Source organism: Amblyomma mixtum, chromosome 6 (genome assembly GCF_055824585.1).
Source record: "Amblyomma mixtum isolate Tamu chromosome 6, ASM5582458v1, whole genome shotgun sequence".
NCBI lineage: Eukaryota > Metazoa > Arthropoda > Arachnida > Ixodida > Ixodidae > Amblyomma > Amblyomma mixtum.
In genome coordinates, this window is record NC_143017.1 from 64,295,842 (window position 1) to 64,313,495 (window position 17,654).

At 49.6% G+C, this 17,654-nt stretch overlaps 1 non-coding gene across 1 annotated transcript; it reads right to left on the bottom strand.

The window, feature by feature from the left end:
* Window positions 1-17,372: 17,372 nt before the first annotated feature.
* TRNAT-CGU (transfer RNA threonine (anticodon CGU)) lies at window positions 17,373-17,444 on the bottom strand. Its single transcript has one exon. It is a non-coding gene; the product is annotated as a tRNA-Thr (tRNA).
* Between the last annotated feature and the right edge of the window lie 210 nt (window positions 17,445-17,654).

Genomic DNA, 17,654 nt, shown 5'->3' on the forward strand with positions numbered 1-17,654 from the left:
AGCAGAAATTCGCCGAAAAAACTTCCCACCCTAAGATACCGGTTTTTAAAAGTGAAGGACATCTGGCTCATTTTTTTTCTTTTGTAGCGCTCCTACTAAAAGAAGTTTATACAAAGAAACAGGTGTGTGTCTCCTGGTGCACGAGAGAGAGAGACTCTTTAATGAAGAGCAGAGAATTTAGCCGGCGTTTAAAAATCGCGGGCATGCTACTCTGCGTAGGGAGGGGAGTTTGGGAGATAAAGACAGAAGAGAAGGAGAGCAGAGTGGAAGAGGTAAAAAAAAAACGAAGATAAAATGCGGCCATGAAATGGGTACGAAGGATGCAATGGCGAGTATTGATGTAACCTATGGAATGATGGAGTGCATAGTCCGTCAAATGGGCTGACGAAGTTCACTGCATGAAGAATGCATGAAGGTAACGTGCAAGTGAATTTGAAGCTTATCGAGATGTCCAATGTCTTTTAAATATGTGAAAAGAAAGTTCATTGCAAGTCTCTGTTGCCTAAGGCAGGCTAAGGGACCTAAAACTTTGTCCATTGTAAGGGGCACTGAGCAGAGCTTCTGCATGCAATGTTCATAGTACGCACGCTCGTTAGCATATGCAGGGCACTCAAGCAAGATATGCTCCACAGTTTCTATCGCGGCACAGTTGTCACAGTGCTGACTGTCCATTTGTCTAAAACAGTATCGTAAGCCGTTTGTATATGCAGAATTCAGACGAAGTCGATGATAAAGTGTTTCCGGATGTCGAGGAATTCTGGGTGAGAGTCTTCATCTAAGATGTGGGTCGATTGAGTGAAGAAATTGGTACTGATGTATCGGCAAACTCCAAAGCCGATACATTTCTTCGGAAACAAAACTTTTAGCCATCTGGGACGCATCAGATTTCGTAAAAAAAGTTCTAATGTATCTCCGATGTTGATGGCCCTTACGGGCTGCTTCATCTGATTTTTCATTAGCCTGAATGCCACAGTGAGCAGGTACCCACTGAACTGTCATGCAGTGGCCTGCGGCAATAGCTAAATGATGTAGATATCCGATGTCCAGGGAAACTGGCTGGTGATTCGTTTTCTTCAGCAGGTTGGCCAGGATCTGGAGAGATGCTTTCGAATCGGTGAAGATAACCCAACGGTCGGCGGTTCGGCGCAGGATGTAAGAAACAGCTTCCTTAATGCCGTGAAGCTCAGCTGTCGTAGAGGATGTCCTCCGCTGCAGCCGGTAAGAAAGGGCATGGCCTGTTGAGGGCACATAAAGGCCACATGAAGAGGTTTCTTTCGTAGTTGAACCATCGGTGAAGATATGGGTGTGCTGCCTATATTCCTCCGTTAAGTAGGCGAGAGTAGTTTGCAGAAGCGCTGCCTGTGGCATGCGGCTCTTTGCATTCACACCTGGAACAAACTTCACCACCTTTAGAGGAGACAGTGTCCATGGAGGAAAGGCCAGAGGTAGTAGTTTCTGTGGCTGATTAATAGTAGGGATGGGCAGGAGCTGCACTGCCTAGCCAAAGCTAGAGTTGCTGTGAGTTAGGTGGACACGGTGCCTGGTGCACGAAGTAATATGGTGCACAGAGCATGTGGGAATCTACTGAGACGCTTAGTTTTGAACGAATAAGAATATCACGAGAATGTACCTAAGTGCAAATAATTTGACTCTGGTACGTGGGTTAGTCTTTCTGCCTCCTAGGAAGTTTATCTTTAACACACTGTGTAATTTGTTGCAAAGGGGATGCGTGCCAGAAACTTCAACTTGGGACAGAACAAGTGCTAAAAACTTATAATATTTTGATTCATCATCATCATCACCATCATCATCATCAGCCGGACTACACCCTCTGCAGGGAAAAGGCCTCTCCCATGTCTCTCCAATTAAACCTGTCCTTTGCCAATTGCGGCTACCTCCGCAAACTTAATCTCATCCGCCCACCTTTCTGCCGTCCCCTGCTACGTTTGTCTTTTCTTGGAATCCACTCCGTTACCCTATGATATTTTCGTTATCAATTCCTAAACGACAAAAGAAGGGACAACGAAAGTTTAAATCGCTATTCTCACAATAACTTGAGCCCTTTAACGGGAAAAAAGAAACGCGCCGCTTGGCATTTAACATAACTGTTGCATAGATAGAATTGAAGAAGCTGACAGGCTTTCTGCGTCAGCTGCCGAACTGAGTCGGATGCATATAAAAAAACTTCCATACGGGGACCTCAGGCTACATATTAGGAATGCGCTCCGCAAAGAGTTGCAGCCTGGCTGGGACGAACAAACAGAAAAACTGCATACAATAAAACCAATGGTTTGAAGGTATTCCAGTGGAAAACAAGCTAGATTTAAAGTTCCTCTCTGCAGACTGAGGACAAACTTACATAACACACTGACACCGTTTAAATAATATACCGGCGCCGCAATTCACGCGATGTAGTGCCCACACCTCAGTTGTCCACACATTAATCAAATGCCCGAGACTGCAAACAGAAGGACCATAGGATTTCTTAGAACTATGTACATTTAGACTACCAATGAATCCTTTTTTATTTTGAGCTGATGACCACACGTTTTCATTGGATGAGGCTTTTAAAATTTTAACATATGTAGTCTTTTTACAAGAGACCTCTTATTCCAAGTAAACTCAGTCCCTCTTCATTGCTGAGGAAAAGGCTGAGCTTAGCCGTGGCTGCCAGGTGCTTCGTCCTTCTTGCTCACAGTGACTGCGGTTGAGCCTACCTGGCATCGTCTTTTATATATAATAATTCTTAAAACAATTTTTAGGCGTCATACTCTCCTTTAGGCCATTCCACCTAAATTCTACACCCTCATAAGGTACTATAATCATGCATAAACCCACTAATCTTAGGCCCTATACATACGTTCTTGATATTAAAATATGTACACAATTTAGCCTGAGCCAACCAAAAACCTTTTTTTTTGCGCTCTCTGGCCTTAGGTGCCCTTGCGCCAAAGTGCCACTAATATTGCTGCACTTCCAACTGTCACGCGCGACTTTACTTAAAGCTGTGTTTCGCAGCTTGCGGTAACATAAAATTACGCAACTAGTTCGCCACGAATCCGCGTGCTGCACTCACCCCCACGAATCCGCGTGCTGCACTCACCCCCACGAATCCGCGTGCTGCACTCACCCCAGGGGGCGCTGTGAGCGCGCGGAGCGAGTGGACGTACAGCGCATCGTCTCTGCCAACTTTTGGCTGGAGCCACGGTTCCCCGGCCGGAACCCCGTCAACACAGCCGCGTCTGTCTTCGCGAAGTCGACAGCTACCTGTGGACACCACTCACACACAGGTGGGGCAACATTTACGCATTTTAGGGCCGATCCTCACTTGCGTTTCGTGGCGACGGCGCCAGGCCTAACGCATACGCCGACGCTCGGCCGTGAGTGAGTCGCCCACCCGTGTCAAGATGGCTGCCCAAAAAGTACAACGCAGCTACGACCCGGACGCCATGGCCTGGTCCGAGGTTCCTTCAGCTCGAACGCCTGAGAGTCCGGATTCTGCGCCCATCGAGAACCCGAGGCTCTTCAAACTAGTGGAACGCCGCTCCCGCAAGCGGGACGCCGCCTCCAAGAAAGCGGACGCCACGTCGGCAGGCCGCTCAACACGACACAACGCTGCTGCGCGCGCTGCAGCGCTTCACGGAGGGGCCCAGTCTAAGACCGGACCCTCTTCGAAACCAAAGCCACTGGCGCGTCTTCATCCAGAAGACATCGTCATCATCCTGAAGCCCCGGGTGACCGTCGCTCTCAGGGATGTCTACCAACACGGCGAGCTGGGAGCAGCGTTCGCGGCCTACCTGGGCGCCAAGGCCGCAGCATCCCTCAGCCTGCTCCCCACATGGGAGCAAAACCTGATCGTCGCAGGAACCAGAGAGCCGCACGTCGCGGACAAGCTTCTGTGGGATTTTCAACTAACATCACCGAAGGGCCAGCTCTCCATGTACGGCCAGTTGAAACTCACTGGAGACGCGTGCCGCGGCGTCATCACCGTGGCCAAGCACGAGACCAGTGAGTCCCTCCAAAACAAGATCCAGTGGCGTGCTGGAGAGCTTGCCGATATCCGTAAGCTTGTCAAATCCGACGTCGCGTCGCTCACCTTCGTGGGAAAAGTGGTGCCGCGATATGTGAATTATAAATCTGAGGTGACCCTTGTGCGTGCGTACAAGAGAACCATTCCGGCCTGCGTGCGGTGCGGCACTGTGGGCCACCGAGCAGACACCTGCCCCTGCCCGGATGAAAAGTGCGGCCTGTGTGGCCAAACGGCGCCGACCGTCGACGGAGTCAAGGCGCCGCATGAATGTACAGTCAGGGACAAAAGTCTCCGGACCACGTGTTCCTCTATCGAAGCCGATAGCTCTGTTATTAGCCGGCGGCTGGAGACCACACTTGTGGAGGTAAAAGTTAAATTTCTGTTCTTTTATCTTCACAAGTTCGGTCTCCAGCCGCTGTCTGATAGTAGAGCTTTAAGCTTCTTTTGAGGAACACGTGGTCCGGAGACTTTTGTCCCCGACTGTACTCTGTCCTGTGCAGTCTGTGGGCAAGCCCACGCTACCAACTCCCGCGACTGCACGGAAAAATTCCGGCAGCTCAAGGTGTATGGCCCCAAGGCCCCAGAGGTGCCAAAAAACCAGCGACCTGGCAAGCAGCCAAGTCATTCAAAACCAGGTGCCGGTAGCGGGACGCCGCGTGGTGCTCACGGCACCGACCACAAGACATCGTCACCTTCTTCACCGTCGGTGAAGCCAGCGCCCGAGAAGAAGACGGCGCCTCCACCGCCCAGCGTCAGAGACACTGGCCACTTCCCGGCCCTGAAGACAATTGGCGCTGCCGACGCCCGGGCATCAGCGCCTCAACACGACAAAAAGGTGAGCAGCTGGCCTGAGATCGCCTCCTCTTCCTCCCATCCCTCACCCTCCCTCATAACCGTCTCCGCACTCGACGCGGCATACAAAAAATGGCTGAGGTTTAGCTAAGGTTAAGCCTAGTCAGATGCGAAGCATATTGATAGCTAGGCTTGGTAATACATGGCTTTCCTTGGTTGAATACTTGGTCATTTTAATACAACCACTACAAGCCTTCGTCGTGGGGGAAGACAACGGCATGGCTACAGCGGAACGCCGACTAACCCCGAGACGCGCGTTGGGTGAGCACCTGGATTGCCACGGAAGCCGCGTCCGCCTGCCCGGTGGAGCGAGCGTTTCACCTACACCGAGTGTGTACGCGCGTTCGAAATGCGCGGGAATGCCGCTCGAGGACATTCCGGCGTCTGTGCGATGGCATCGTTCTCCCTCTCCCAGCGCGTGACGGCGATCTGTCGTGACGTCATCGTGTCACGTGGTGTGGCATCATCATGTCGCGTAATTTGGAGGAGCACAACCACGATGAAGGGCTGAAGTGGTAGCTAAAGTAGTATGCTTTGCACAAAAACAGATAGACGTGCTCCGGGCACAGAATGAGCATTTGCTCAACAAAATTCAAAATTTAGAGTCAAAATTGGCGCCCGCCGCACCGAGCCCGCAGAACTCGGACGCAATGGAGAGCGACGCGGAGATCTCGCCTGCCCTCGTGACAGCCATCTCTGCGATGGAGGAGCGCTTAACCTCTAAATTGCGATATATGATCGAGACCGCCATGGACCAGATCTTGACAAAGGTTAAATCTGCCGTCCCCGCGGTGGTCTCAAAACACATCACGGACAACCCCCGCCTCCTCCTTCGGACGGGACCCATTAGGGACGTATCCCGCCCTTCAAAATTCAACCGTCTGATTATTGATTCGGACAATTAGGACAGCTGTCCTGCTCCTTCCGTCATCACCCCCTTGATGGCGCAAGTAGCTGGCTCTGAGGCAGCCAATCCCTCCTCCTCCCCCCCAAGAATTTTAAATCATGGCGAGACACCATAATCAAAGGAGTTCCGCCATCTCCAATTCGGCCATATCAACTTCAATAACACAGTGGAACTGTAGAGGCTTTAAGGACCGTACTAAGCGGGCCAATTTCCGCCTCTACCTTGAAACTTTCGAGTCCTTACCAGCCGTGGTTGCCCTCCAGGAGCCAGGCCTGGGCGCCACAATTTCAAATTACACGACGTTCCAACAGGATCCCACGTCTTGTCTTCTCGTTCACAAAGACTACACAGCCAACCTAGTGGATCTCGACCTCCAACTATAGTCCTCTTATGTAATGGTGACCCTCCTACCAGTCCGCGGCAGGGACCCACCGTTGCATATACTCAACGTGTACTGCTCTCCCAAACTAAAGCGAGTGACTTTTGCGGACCTCTTTAGCCGCGCGCTAAGAGTAGCGGGCCGCGATCCCCTGCTGATTGTGGGCGACTTTAACGCTCCCAGTCAGCAGTGGGGTTATCGCAAGGAGGAGTCGCGCAGGCGTAAGCTGGCGGAGCTTGCTTCCACGTTGGGCCTCACCCTCAACACGGACCCTGTCCACCCAACCCGGCTAGGAAATTCCGTGACACTGGATACGTGTCCGGACTTAACCTTCACTCGCAACATACGACACGCAGACTGGCTCCACACCCAGGAGACCCTCGGTAGCGACCACTGCATCATTAACACTACACTACGCACACGCCCCCTCAAGCGTCCCAGAACACAAGCCCATATCCCAGATTGGACGAAATTCAGGCAAAATTTTAACTCACTTGATAATACACCCATTTCCGCGCAAGGCTACACAGCATGGTCCCAACAGCTGCTGGCACACCTTTCCTCGCATGAAACACACATCCAGCTCTCAGAGGCGGTCACGGACATGGATAACCACCTTCTACACCTCTGGGAAACCCGTCGCAGACTCGTCCGCCGTTGGCGACGCCAGAAACACAATAGAAAGCTTAAAGCTCGAATTGCCGATCTTACCCAGAAAGCGGCAGAGTACGCGGCCCAACTCGCCGACTCCAACTGGGTAGATAGATGCAACACGGCCGCGCGACAAATGTCCAGCCGAAACACGTGGCGTCTCTTTCGAGCCCTAATCGACCCAACCCAAACACGAACCGAAACACAAAAACATTTGCAGCGAGCACTGCACCTTTTCCTGGCAACACGACTCAACGGGCACAGAAACTTCGGGACCAGTATCTGTGTACAGCCCAAGACCCACGTGGATCTGCGTACTCTTCTGCAGGGAGAGAGAACACGGAGCTGGATCAACCTTTCCAGCTCTATGATCTGCAGGCGGCTCTCGCCAAAATGAAACGGGACACTGCGCCAGGACGGGATAAGGTCACCGTCAAGCTTTTGACGAACCTGCCCGACTTGGCATACCAGTCCCTCCTGGAATACGTCAATGCGATTTGGCGCGGGGACACCCCCCTGCCAATCGAATGGAAAACGGCTTTGGTCACTTTTATTCCTAAAGCTGCAAACCAATTGACACAGATAACCTCCGCCCCATCTCTCTCACCTCATGTGTGGGCAAACTAATGGAGACGATGGTGCGGGATCGGTTATCTACATATCTTGAACACAAACAAGTCTTTGCGAGCACCATGTTCGGATTCCGCCCACACAGATCCGCACAGGATGTCCTGCTGCAACTCAATCGGGAAGTCCTTGACCCCCTCGAATGCCCCCATAATGACCGGGTAGTACTCGCCTTGGATCTTAAAGGGGCATTTGTCAATGTAACACATGAGATCATACTCACTAACCTAAGTCACACCGACTGCGGCCTCAACACATTCCAATACATAAGCCAATTTTTAATGGATCGTCAATCCTACATTCGAATTCAAGTAAGAGACCATGGTCCTTACCTACTCGGCACTCGGGGAACCCCTCAAGGCGCGGCACTTTCCCCGCTGCTCTTCAATCTGGCCATGATGCACCTGCCGGCCCAGCTGGGTGGTGTCGCCGGTGTGCAGCACGCCCTGTACGCCGATGACATCACTCTGTGGGCCACGCAGGGCAGCACAGGAGACATTGAAACCAGCCTGCAAACAGCGGCGACGATAGTAGACCGCTACGCCCGCCGCTGCGGTCTTCAATGTTCCCCTCAAAAATCGGAATTTGTGCACCTCCGCCCCTCACAGAAGTGCACAACTAAAACATCTCTCTCTCTTGAGAGTGGTCCCATACGCGAAAGTGATGAGATGCGGCTACTCGGACTCTACACCCACAAACACAGGCGGCCAGACACTACATTGGCCAAACTCCGTAAGGTGGGGGACCAGGTGGGCCGCATGGTCCGCCGGGTTTCCAACAAACGCGGAGGGTTACGAAGTAAGGATGCCTTGCGGCTGGCAAACGCCTTCATAACTAGTCGAATTCTCTATTCGACTCCTTATCTCCACCTACGGAAACAAGAGGAGGACGCCCTTGAGGTCATCCTTCGCAAAATTGTTAAACGTGCCCTTGACCTCCCCATCACTACTTCAAACAGCCGGCTTATGGCTCTTGGGATGGTGACTACTTTCCGGGAGCTCCGGGAGGCGCACCTTACAAACCAGTACACGCGCTTGTCGCTGACGGAGTCGGGTCGCCGCCTTCTTGCTCGACTCCATATCCAACACACCCCTCCAATGGAAGACAGGTTTCGCATCCCGGAACTGTGGAGACGTGCCCTCCACGTGCGGCCTCTTCCAGCAAACATGTCACATGAAGACCATAATGGTCGGCGCCTGGCACGAGCGGAAGCGCTAGCCCGATATTATGGCAACAAAACAGGTGTATACTACGTGGACGCCTCCGGCCCTCACCACGGGGGATGGTACACGGCCGCGGTAGTTCACAACAGCAACACAGTTAACGGCCTAACTTTCAGAGCCCGCAGTGCAACACAAGCAGAAGAGGTCGCGATTGCTCTCGCGGCCTCACATTCCAATTCAAAATAGATAGTCACCGACTCGCGAGGGGCCTGTCGGAACGTCGAACAAGGCTGCACTCCCTTCCTGTCCTATCGAATATACCAAAATTGCATACGGGATACGGACCCCGGACACCGTTACCTCATATGGGCCCCTGCTCATCAGGGGTTGGCAGGAAACGAGGCAGCAGACGCCGCCGCCCGCGCGCTCTCTCACCGGGCTGTTTTCTCCTCCCCATCCGATCAGGAACCCGATTTTAATCCGGTCTATACATTCAAAGATATTACAACATATTATCAAAATTGTCATCGCCTTTAACCTAGCCCATGTAAAGGCCTGAAGAAGGCGGATGAGCGGCTCCTTCTCCGCCTTCTCACCAATACATTGCTGTGCCCGGCAGCGCTAAAACATTTTGACCCCTCCTTTAGCGGCAGCTGCCCACACTGTAGTGCAGTGTCTTCTGACACTTATCACATGGTGTGGGCCTGCCCCTCCAACCCCGCTATTCCCCCCATCCCCAACCCAACCCGGGAGGACTGGGAGGCGACCCTGCTCGGCTGCCACGACTTACAGGCCCAACAAGCCTTAGTCGGGCGCGCCCGGGCGGCGGCAACCGCCACTGGGGTCCCATACTAGGGACCTCCACCTAGTGTTTGTAAGGATCGGTCCCTTACGGGCTGATCCAAACATACCTCCTGTTCATTCGTAATAAATGTTTTCACCACCACCACCCCAGCCAGTGAAAACCCTTCCAGCGTACGCCGTGTTAAAGATTTTGAAATGCTGAGGTTTACAGTCGTGACACAATACAGGAGCTGTGAAGGGCGCCGTAGTGTGTGTGTGGTTAGGGGGGGGGGGGTGTACCGGAAAATTTAGCTTACCTGGGGTTCTTTAATGTTCGCTGACATTGCACTGCACATAGACGCTATGGTATTTCGTCTCCAGAAAATACGGCTGTCGATCGAAACTACCACCACGGCATCAGCTGCCGAACGCTAAAGCCACACAGCCACCGCGGATGGTCGTACGGCAGAGTTTCAAGCACACAAAAATAAACCAGGAATGCAATTGCGCAAGGTGACTAGGTGACTATACAGAGTGTCCTAGAGTTTATGGGTTTAGCTATTCAGCTCTTGCGAAGCTAGATGAGGTGAGCACAAAATATTCAAAACCGGGAAATGGCGCATGTCCTGTTTAGCGCCTTTTCTTGTTTGAATTACTCCGGAAGCTGCTGAGTACGTTCCGTTTTGTGTCCAACTGAGGGAGACAGCGTTGAGTGGAATGCACAACATTATAATAGTTCGTTTGTTGCCATGAGAAGTGGTTTTTTCCAAATGCAAGATGACCAAAGTCATGACCTCCGGAAATGTGTTGGCCGCTGTACTGTATAGCATTCATTTTCATCATCCTTTTGCGCTTAAATGATGCTCTGTCTCAGAAAATCGCGAACGAGGTCATAAGCATTAACTGATACTTGTCGTTCATCTTGCATGTCTTACCTGACATTTGTCGTACCCAGGGAAGAATTCTCTGCGTTATTGCAAAGTCCCTTTGCTGCGCGTGTGGCTGAAGTCTTTCCTTTAAAAAAGGAACGATGTAATACAATCTGCTGTGTATAGAAACGAGAGCATGTATATTTCCTGTGACAGCGTTGCTTTTTTTGTTGCAGTGCGCCTCCAATGAATATTTACTTTTTCTTACCCTTGTAATAAGGCCCGTATCGTGCGCTGAAGGTAAGAGACTAAATAAATAAATACCAAAGTCAAAGAAGGCCTCCCAAGGTGTCCTTGAAGCACAGACGACAAAAAATTGATAGAAGCAGGCGAAGAACAGTGCAAAGGAAACCCCTTCTGCAAAACCCATGCCTTGAAGGAAATCGTATTTGGCCTGGGTTATATTAAATTTTCAGAGAAAGAACATTACATTAGCCGAAGGAAAAGCAAGTATGAGTGAATTCCTAATTTTTAAAGTTACGATTGTGCTTAGCATGCCCAGCACCGGTCTCCGTTATGTAGCGAAACCAACTGAAATACAAGAAAAATCGATGCGATGAAAAACTGCCTCTAAAGCAAGGCTTAGTGCTGACGTTCATCAATATCATTTAAAGTTTTCATTAAGCACGTAAAGAATAGTTCGTCTCCAGAGTGAAGGAACCAAGAAAAATCGCTGGCAAAGGCACAAAGGTTAAATGTATTACAGATTTTATTGCTTATACTGATACTGAATATCGCCATTTTTGCTACCAGTTTCATCCCTAAACTCAAATGGTCGAGCTGCAGCGCACGTTTTTCATTATCCTGTAAACTCCAATTCCTGCAGCGTTACACATTTCCGCTTGTTGAAGCTAGTATTTAAACACGGCTGCATATTGTTCTTTCAGGCACATTAACAATCTAAAGTGGTTATAGTTGCCAACATATTATTCAAATTTATAATACAGAACGCATGAGGTAGGCTGCATCATTTTTATTTTTGTGGAAAATAAAAGAATGAAAACCAGAGGGTAGAGAATTCATTGCAATGACAAAATTATAAAACAATGAAATTCAGAGGCTAAAGAATTCATGGCAACGAAAAATTAAAGAACATTTAAACTTTTTTCACTTTTTCTTACGAAAACGCACTTCATTTCCTTGTTGTGAGGATGCTAGAGGACAGCTTTTAATCAAAGCGTCAGGTTTACTATCCTTCGCTTTTGAGCGCCCAGTTAAGCGAATATGGTTCCGTGACAGCGTAGCAAGGAACCTGCAAGAATCACCGAATCTTACTTTTACATTTTCTTTGTTTATTCGAAAAACTAGCTATAATTAAATATACTGATTTCCCTCACTAATCAAATGTCCCCTTATTTCCACTGTACCTTTCTGGACTCTAAGGAAGAAAAAGCTTCCCTGCTGTCTTCCACAGTGGCTGTTCATTAAAACTTCAAGCAACGCTTCGAAGCTCAAAGAGAGTGGCACTTATTTCTGTCATCTAGTTATTAAAAGTTTGTCATGCGTGAACTGCCAATATATACAGGTACAGTGTGATGAATTTCAGGCTCAATCCAAAAGCGCATAAACAGTTTGCCCTGCTCCCGTTAAAGGCGAAGTTTACTTATTTCACTTTGGGCTTGTCGCCATAAAGCCTTACACCCAGGGTCCGAATACAGGAGTATTCGCACCTCTGCCGGACTTGTTTATGGTAATGATTGGCGGTGGATTTTACTGCAGCGTCATCAGCAAGACAGGCGTTCCGGGCTTCAGCTGTGCGTAGAAGACATGACTGCTGCAAAGCAACAATGGGAGCTGGTGAAGTACCAGAGATGTTTCAATAGCCATGCTGGAAAAAGGAATGGGCTTGTAGAAAGGGGTGGATACTGGCTGCCAAAGAACGGAAACATTTTCCATGGTGACAGATGGGTAACATGATATAATCAGCGGCGATAGTTTGATGTCGATCCGATGATGCTGAGATTCGCAGCATACCTGAAAATATGAACGGTATTGTCAGAACGAATCTATTTCGGCCAATCGAACGGTTTACGTCGAACTAAAGAGACTTGATCGAATTGCCTTTGTGTAAATTAAGATTACCAGCAGCGTCCCTAAAAATTTGCTCACACAGCAGTCTTAAATGCGACTCGTCTAAGTGAAAAGGGGCGTTAAGGTAAAATTGCGCCTTATGCCGGCATTCAAGTGCGCCGATGCAAGCACCACCCTACTCAAAAGAAAAAAAAAAACGAGAGGTACAATATGTTGTAGAAAATTCTGGCGATATTAAACTAAACATAAGTTTCCAATTTAACCCGTGTTGTTAATGGCAATGGTACAAAAAGTAGGCGACTTGTCTGGCATCCCCTCATTTCGGTGTTCTCTCTTGCTTTTGTGCCATTATGGTTAACAACTGTCCGTGTAGTAAAAGGTGTTACCCACACCACAAACGAAATGCTCGGGCCATAATCTGAAGAAAGAGGAAAAGGTCGGTATGACGTTACGCCGGAAGTTTTCCTGCAACTTGATTTTTGGGAGATACAATGGCATCCACCGCCATCGATGTTGCTCTCAGTACCCTGCGATGCCTAATCATAAGTGTGGGTGTATGTGGTAAGCCAAATTAGGTTACAACCTGCGTTTTTTATCTCAGTACCCTGCGATGCCTAATCATAAGTGTGGGTGTATGTGGTAAGCAAAATTAGGTTACAACCTGCGTTTTGTATTTCAATACGCAAAAATTTGCGGGAAACTTATTGTCAGGCTTTAAGGTTATCATACGATACCGTTAATATCTAAATGAAGAGCTCCTCTTGAGCACGCAGACACGATCAATGTTTCCAATTTTTGTGAAAGACAACACAGCATGCATATTAAGGCCCACTTCAAGCAAGCGTACGAACATGCCTGCGTAGTCTAAGCTAACGTATCTAGATCGCAACCCAAGGGTCGCAAGCGTTAAGGTCCTGTAGCTGAAAACCTGGCGCCGTCCCCGTTGTCGTCAGCGGCGGCGTGAGCGAAAAATGAGAAAAGATGCAGGTAGTCCGCCTGCCTCCTAGGTGACGGGACCTTGTAACATTAGTCCAGCCTGCCCATTGTGACATATCGCAACCCATCCATCGAATTGTGCGCTAAGCGACTGAAATGGCAGGCGGCAGTCAGATTAGTGATTGTTCGCGAGAGGCTGTCCAGTAAGAACGGGTCTCACATGCCCCATTAGGGGCTCTGTTTGAACCTTCCACCTGCCGGGACAGTGGCGCATCATTTAAACACTCTGCCGCTACGCCATGAGTAGCATGAGGACTCCCAGGGATCTGTACGAAAATAAGAGAATAACCGATTCCGTGCATAGGGGCTTTTACCCTTTAGTACTATCGCGTCATACCCTGTAGGTGGAACTTGAAATGTTTCCGCGCTTTCTCTGGAACGGGGTAAAACCTCGGCCTCCTATAAAAAGTCTGAAACCATAAGTTTTACAGATAGTTACAAGAGTTGTCAAGGAAAAATGCCAACTGATTTTAAATAAACCCAAAACAAGAGAAGTCTTTAAAGTCCTGTATGACGCTTAACGAAACGTACCGCGCAAGTACTCTATCTCGTTCATGTACGCATAGATAGTGGGGAACACATAGACCACTACAGGTGCAGTTGTGCAACGGTTAATTGATCGGCCTATGCCCTGGCAGATGGCTCTTCCAAACAAAGCTACCGGTGGGGCATGTGAGACCTAAGTTGCTCGTCCCGAGATCCTCCAGACAAAGTTTTCACATGTTGTCCCTAGGGTTTTTTGCGGGTAAACCAATAAACTAATACGCAGTGCCAGGGTGAGCAGGTGCCAAACCCACTGAATTGTTTGAATAACTTTCATTCCCACCTGGCTTGGTGCGTAGATTGCCCACAGCCCAGTGGCCAGGTTACATCTCTCCCCATGGCAGGTGTGCCGCATGCTTTCTCGTCTCCAGACAAACGGACGCCGGCTTTTTTTGTGAAGGAAAATTCTGTCGCATTAAAGCTACGTGCCAACAAACCAGGACTTCGTTAGAAAAAAAGTGGAGATGGCAAAACAAAATCAGTAATTATTAAAATCTAGCTCAATCCTGCTGCTTTCTGGACATCGGTAACTAGTCATCTGTCTGCCGCCAGTATTGAACGTCACTTAACTGAATGAGGGCACTAGGGCATGTGTGTGTGTGCGTGTGCGTGTGCGTATATATATATATATATATATATATATATATATATATATATATATATATATATATATATATATATATATATATATATATATATATATATATATATATATATATATATATTAGCCTCAGTTGCTTTTGCGCCATTAAAATAAATATAACTAACTAACATATATATATATATATATGGAAAGGGGAATGAGGGGCTCGTTATAAATATGAGAGAAGCCAAGAGCCACAGAAACCTAGAGGCACAGGGGATTTTTTTTAATTTTATTGTAACAAAGGGGTTTATGTGGAGGACCTGGTGAACGTGGTCACTGAGCGCAGCCGTCCAGACACTGCTCCGCTGACTCTGCCTCGACCTCCTCGTCTTCAACTAGTCGCAGAGGTCTCCTGCGGGTCATCTTCTTCATCACAATCACCCCTCGAGCAAAGAGGGAGCCATCCTGGCGACTTAGGGGGCAGACAAGATGGCCGGATCGTAGTAAGGCTTCAGTCGCTGCACGTGAACAGTCTCACGCCCACGGCAGCGGAGGTCGGCAGGAGGTGGGACAGGCTCGACGAGATAGTTCACTGGAAAAGTCTGTTGAATTACACGGTAAGGGCCTTGGTACTTTGCGAGCAGCTTTTGGGACAGGTGCGGAGCGGCGGGAGGAACCCACAGCCAAACAAGAGAGCCAGGTGGGAAGGTGTTGACCGGCTGGAGGCTTTCGCTGCGAGATTGTTGACGGAACTGGTGTTCCGACGTAAGCGATCGCGCAAGGCGCCTGCAGTCTTCAGCATGCTTCGCTGCTTGCGACGCGGTAGTAGATTCGGAGGGATCAGGGCTGTACGGGAGGATAGTGTCAATCGTTGAAGAGGGCTCACGTCCATGGAGAAGAAAGAACGGCGAGAATCCGGTGGTGGTCTGGGTGGCCGTATTGTAGGCGAAGGTAACGAAAGGGAGGACGTCGTCCCAATTATAGTGGTCTGACGCAATATACATTGATATCATGTCTCCAAGAGTGCGGTTGAAGCGTTCAGTGAGACCGTTAGTTTGCGGGTGGTAGGCACTGGTGGTACGGTGTAGAGTCCGGCACTGTCGTAGGAGCGCTTCGACAACTTCGGACAGGAAAACGCGGCCCCGGTCTCTCAAAAGCTCGCGGGGCGCGCCGTGACGTAAGATCAGGTGACGCAGAATAAAAGTGGCTACATCACCGGCAGTAGCGGTTGGCAACGCTGCTGTTTCTGCATAGCGTGTCAGGTGATCGACGGCCACAATTATCCAACGATTGCCAGGGGCGGTATAAGGAAGTGGTCTGTACAAATCGATACCCACGCGGTCAAAAGGTCGGCTTGGACATGGTATTGGCTGCAGCGGAGAAGATGAACGGCCGGGAGGAGATTTGCGGCGTTGACGTTCGTAACAGGAGCGGACGTATTTCTGAACGTAGGAATACATGCCTCGCCAGTAGAAACGGAGGCGAAGTCATTCGTACGTCTTGAATACACCGGCATGAGCGCAGTGAGGGCTGGAGTGATAGAATGCACAGGCTTCAGATCGCAGATGGCGTGGAATTACAAGCAACCACTTTCGCCCGTCGGGGAGGTAGTTGCGACGATATAGCAGTTGGTCTCGAACGGCAAAGTGGGGCGCTTGGCGACGGAGAGCTCGAGGCGCTGAATGCCGCGAAGGTTGCGACAAATAAGCCTGAAGAGAGGTGATCCAGGGATCTTTTTGTTGCTCAGAGATCATGTCGCTGAAGCATAGAGAAGACAACAGAGCCTCGGATGATGAAGGCGTCGAAGAGAGATTGGGTGGCGGGATAGGAGATCGGGACAAAGCATCCGCGTCAACATGTTTCCGGCCAGACCGGTAGACAACACGGATGTCAAATTCGAGGAGCCGGAGAGCCCATCGAGCAAGGCGGCCTGTGGGATCCTTGAGTGATGATAACCAACACAGCGCATGGTGGTCCGTGACGACGCTGAACGGTTGGCCATACAAGTAAGGGCGAAATTTGTGTAGTGCCCAGACAACGGCTAGACACTCTTTTTCCGTGAATGTGTAGTTGGTCTCCGCCTTCGTTAAAGTCCGTTAAAATTTGCGTTGAGCGAGCACAGCACCGAGACCGGCACCGCTGGCGTCAGTGTGCACCTCAGTGGGTGCGGCGGGGTCAAAATGTCGCAGTATGGGCGGAGAGGTGAGCAGCCGTCCAGACGCTGCTCCGCTGACTCTGCCTCGACCTCCTCGTCTTCGACTAGTCGCAGAGGTCTGCTGCGGGTCATCTTCTTCATCACATTATTTTTTAGTTATTTTGTGCTGTTGTTCGATTTAGAATATTACTGAATATGTTATCGCTTAAAGGTAATTGATTAGAAAAGCAGAAGAAAAAACAACCACATGCCGCCGGTTGGATCCGAACCCACGACCTCCGAATTACGCCGTCCGGTGCTCTACCGCTGAGCTACGGCGACGGCTGTCAAACCTTCTGCTTTCGGTGGTATTTATGTTTACAAATAACCTAATTATTGGAGTGTTCACCAGCGCCACCCACGTTCTTAAGCGGCGGACGTAGCACGTCCTGAGTTACCGCTGATGTGACGTAGAACGTCATCGAACGGCGAGGATGGAAGTTTTGTGAGAACCCTCTTATGCTTCCTAAGGCATCAAGGCTGCCAGAACCGAGGCCCTCGTTAAGCAATTAAGCAGGCAAGAAAAGGGGAATGAGGGGCTCGTTATAAATATGAGAGAAGCCAACAGCCACAGAAACCTAGGGGTACAGGGGATTTTTTAATTTTATTTATTTATTTGGTGCTGTTCGATTTAGAATATTACTGAATATGTTATCGCTTAAAGGTAATTGATTAGAAAAGCAGAAGAAAAAACAACCGCATGCCGCCAGTGGGATCCGAACCCACGACCTCCGAATTACGAGTCCGGTGCTCTACCGCTGAGCTACGGCGACGGCTGTCAAACCTTCTGATTTCGGTGGTATTTCGGGCAGCATTTTCTGTGAACATCCCCACCTCTCCCCCCAACCATATCTCGGCACAGCCCTTGCAAATACACGTCAAATATCAGCGCGGAGATTATGACTGTGCTATGTTTTGGGCTCCGCCCATGTGCTGGTGACATATCGAGAGCCTTTGGACTGGTCCCCTGAGTCTGCTAGATT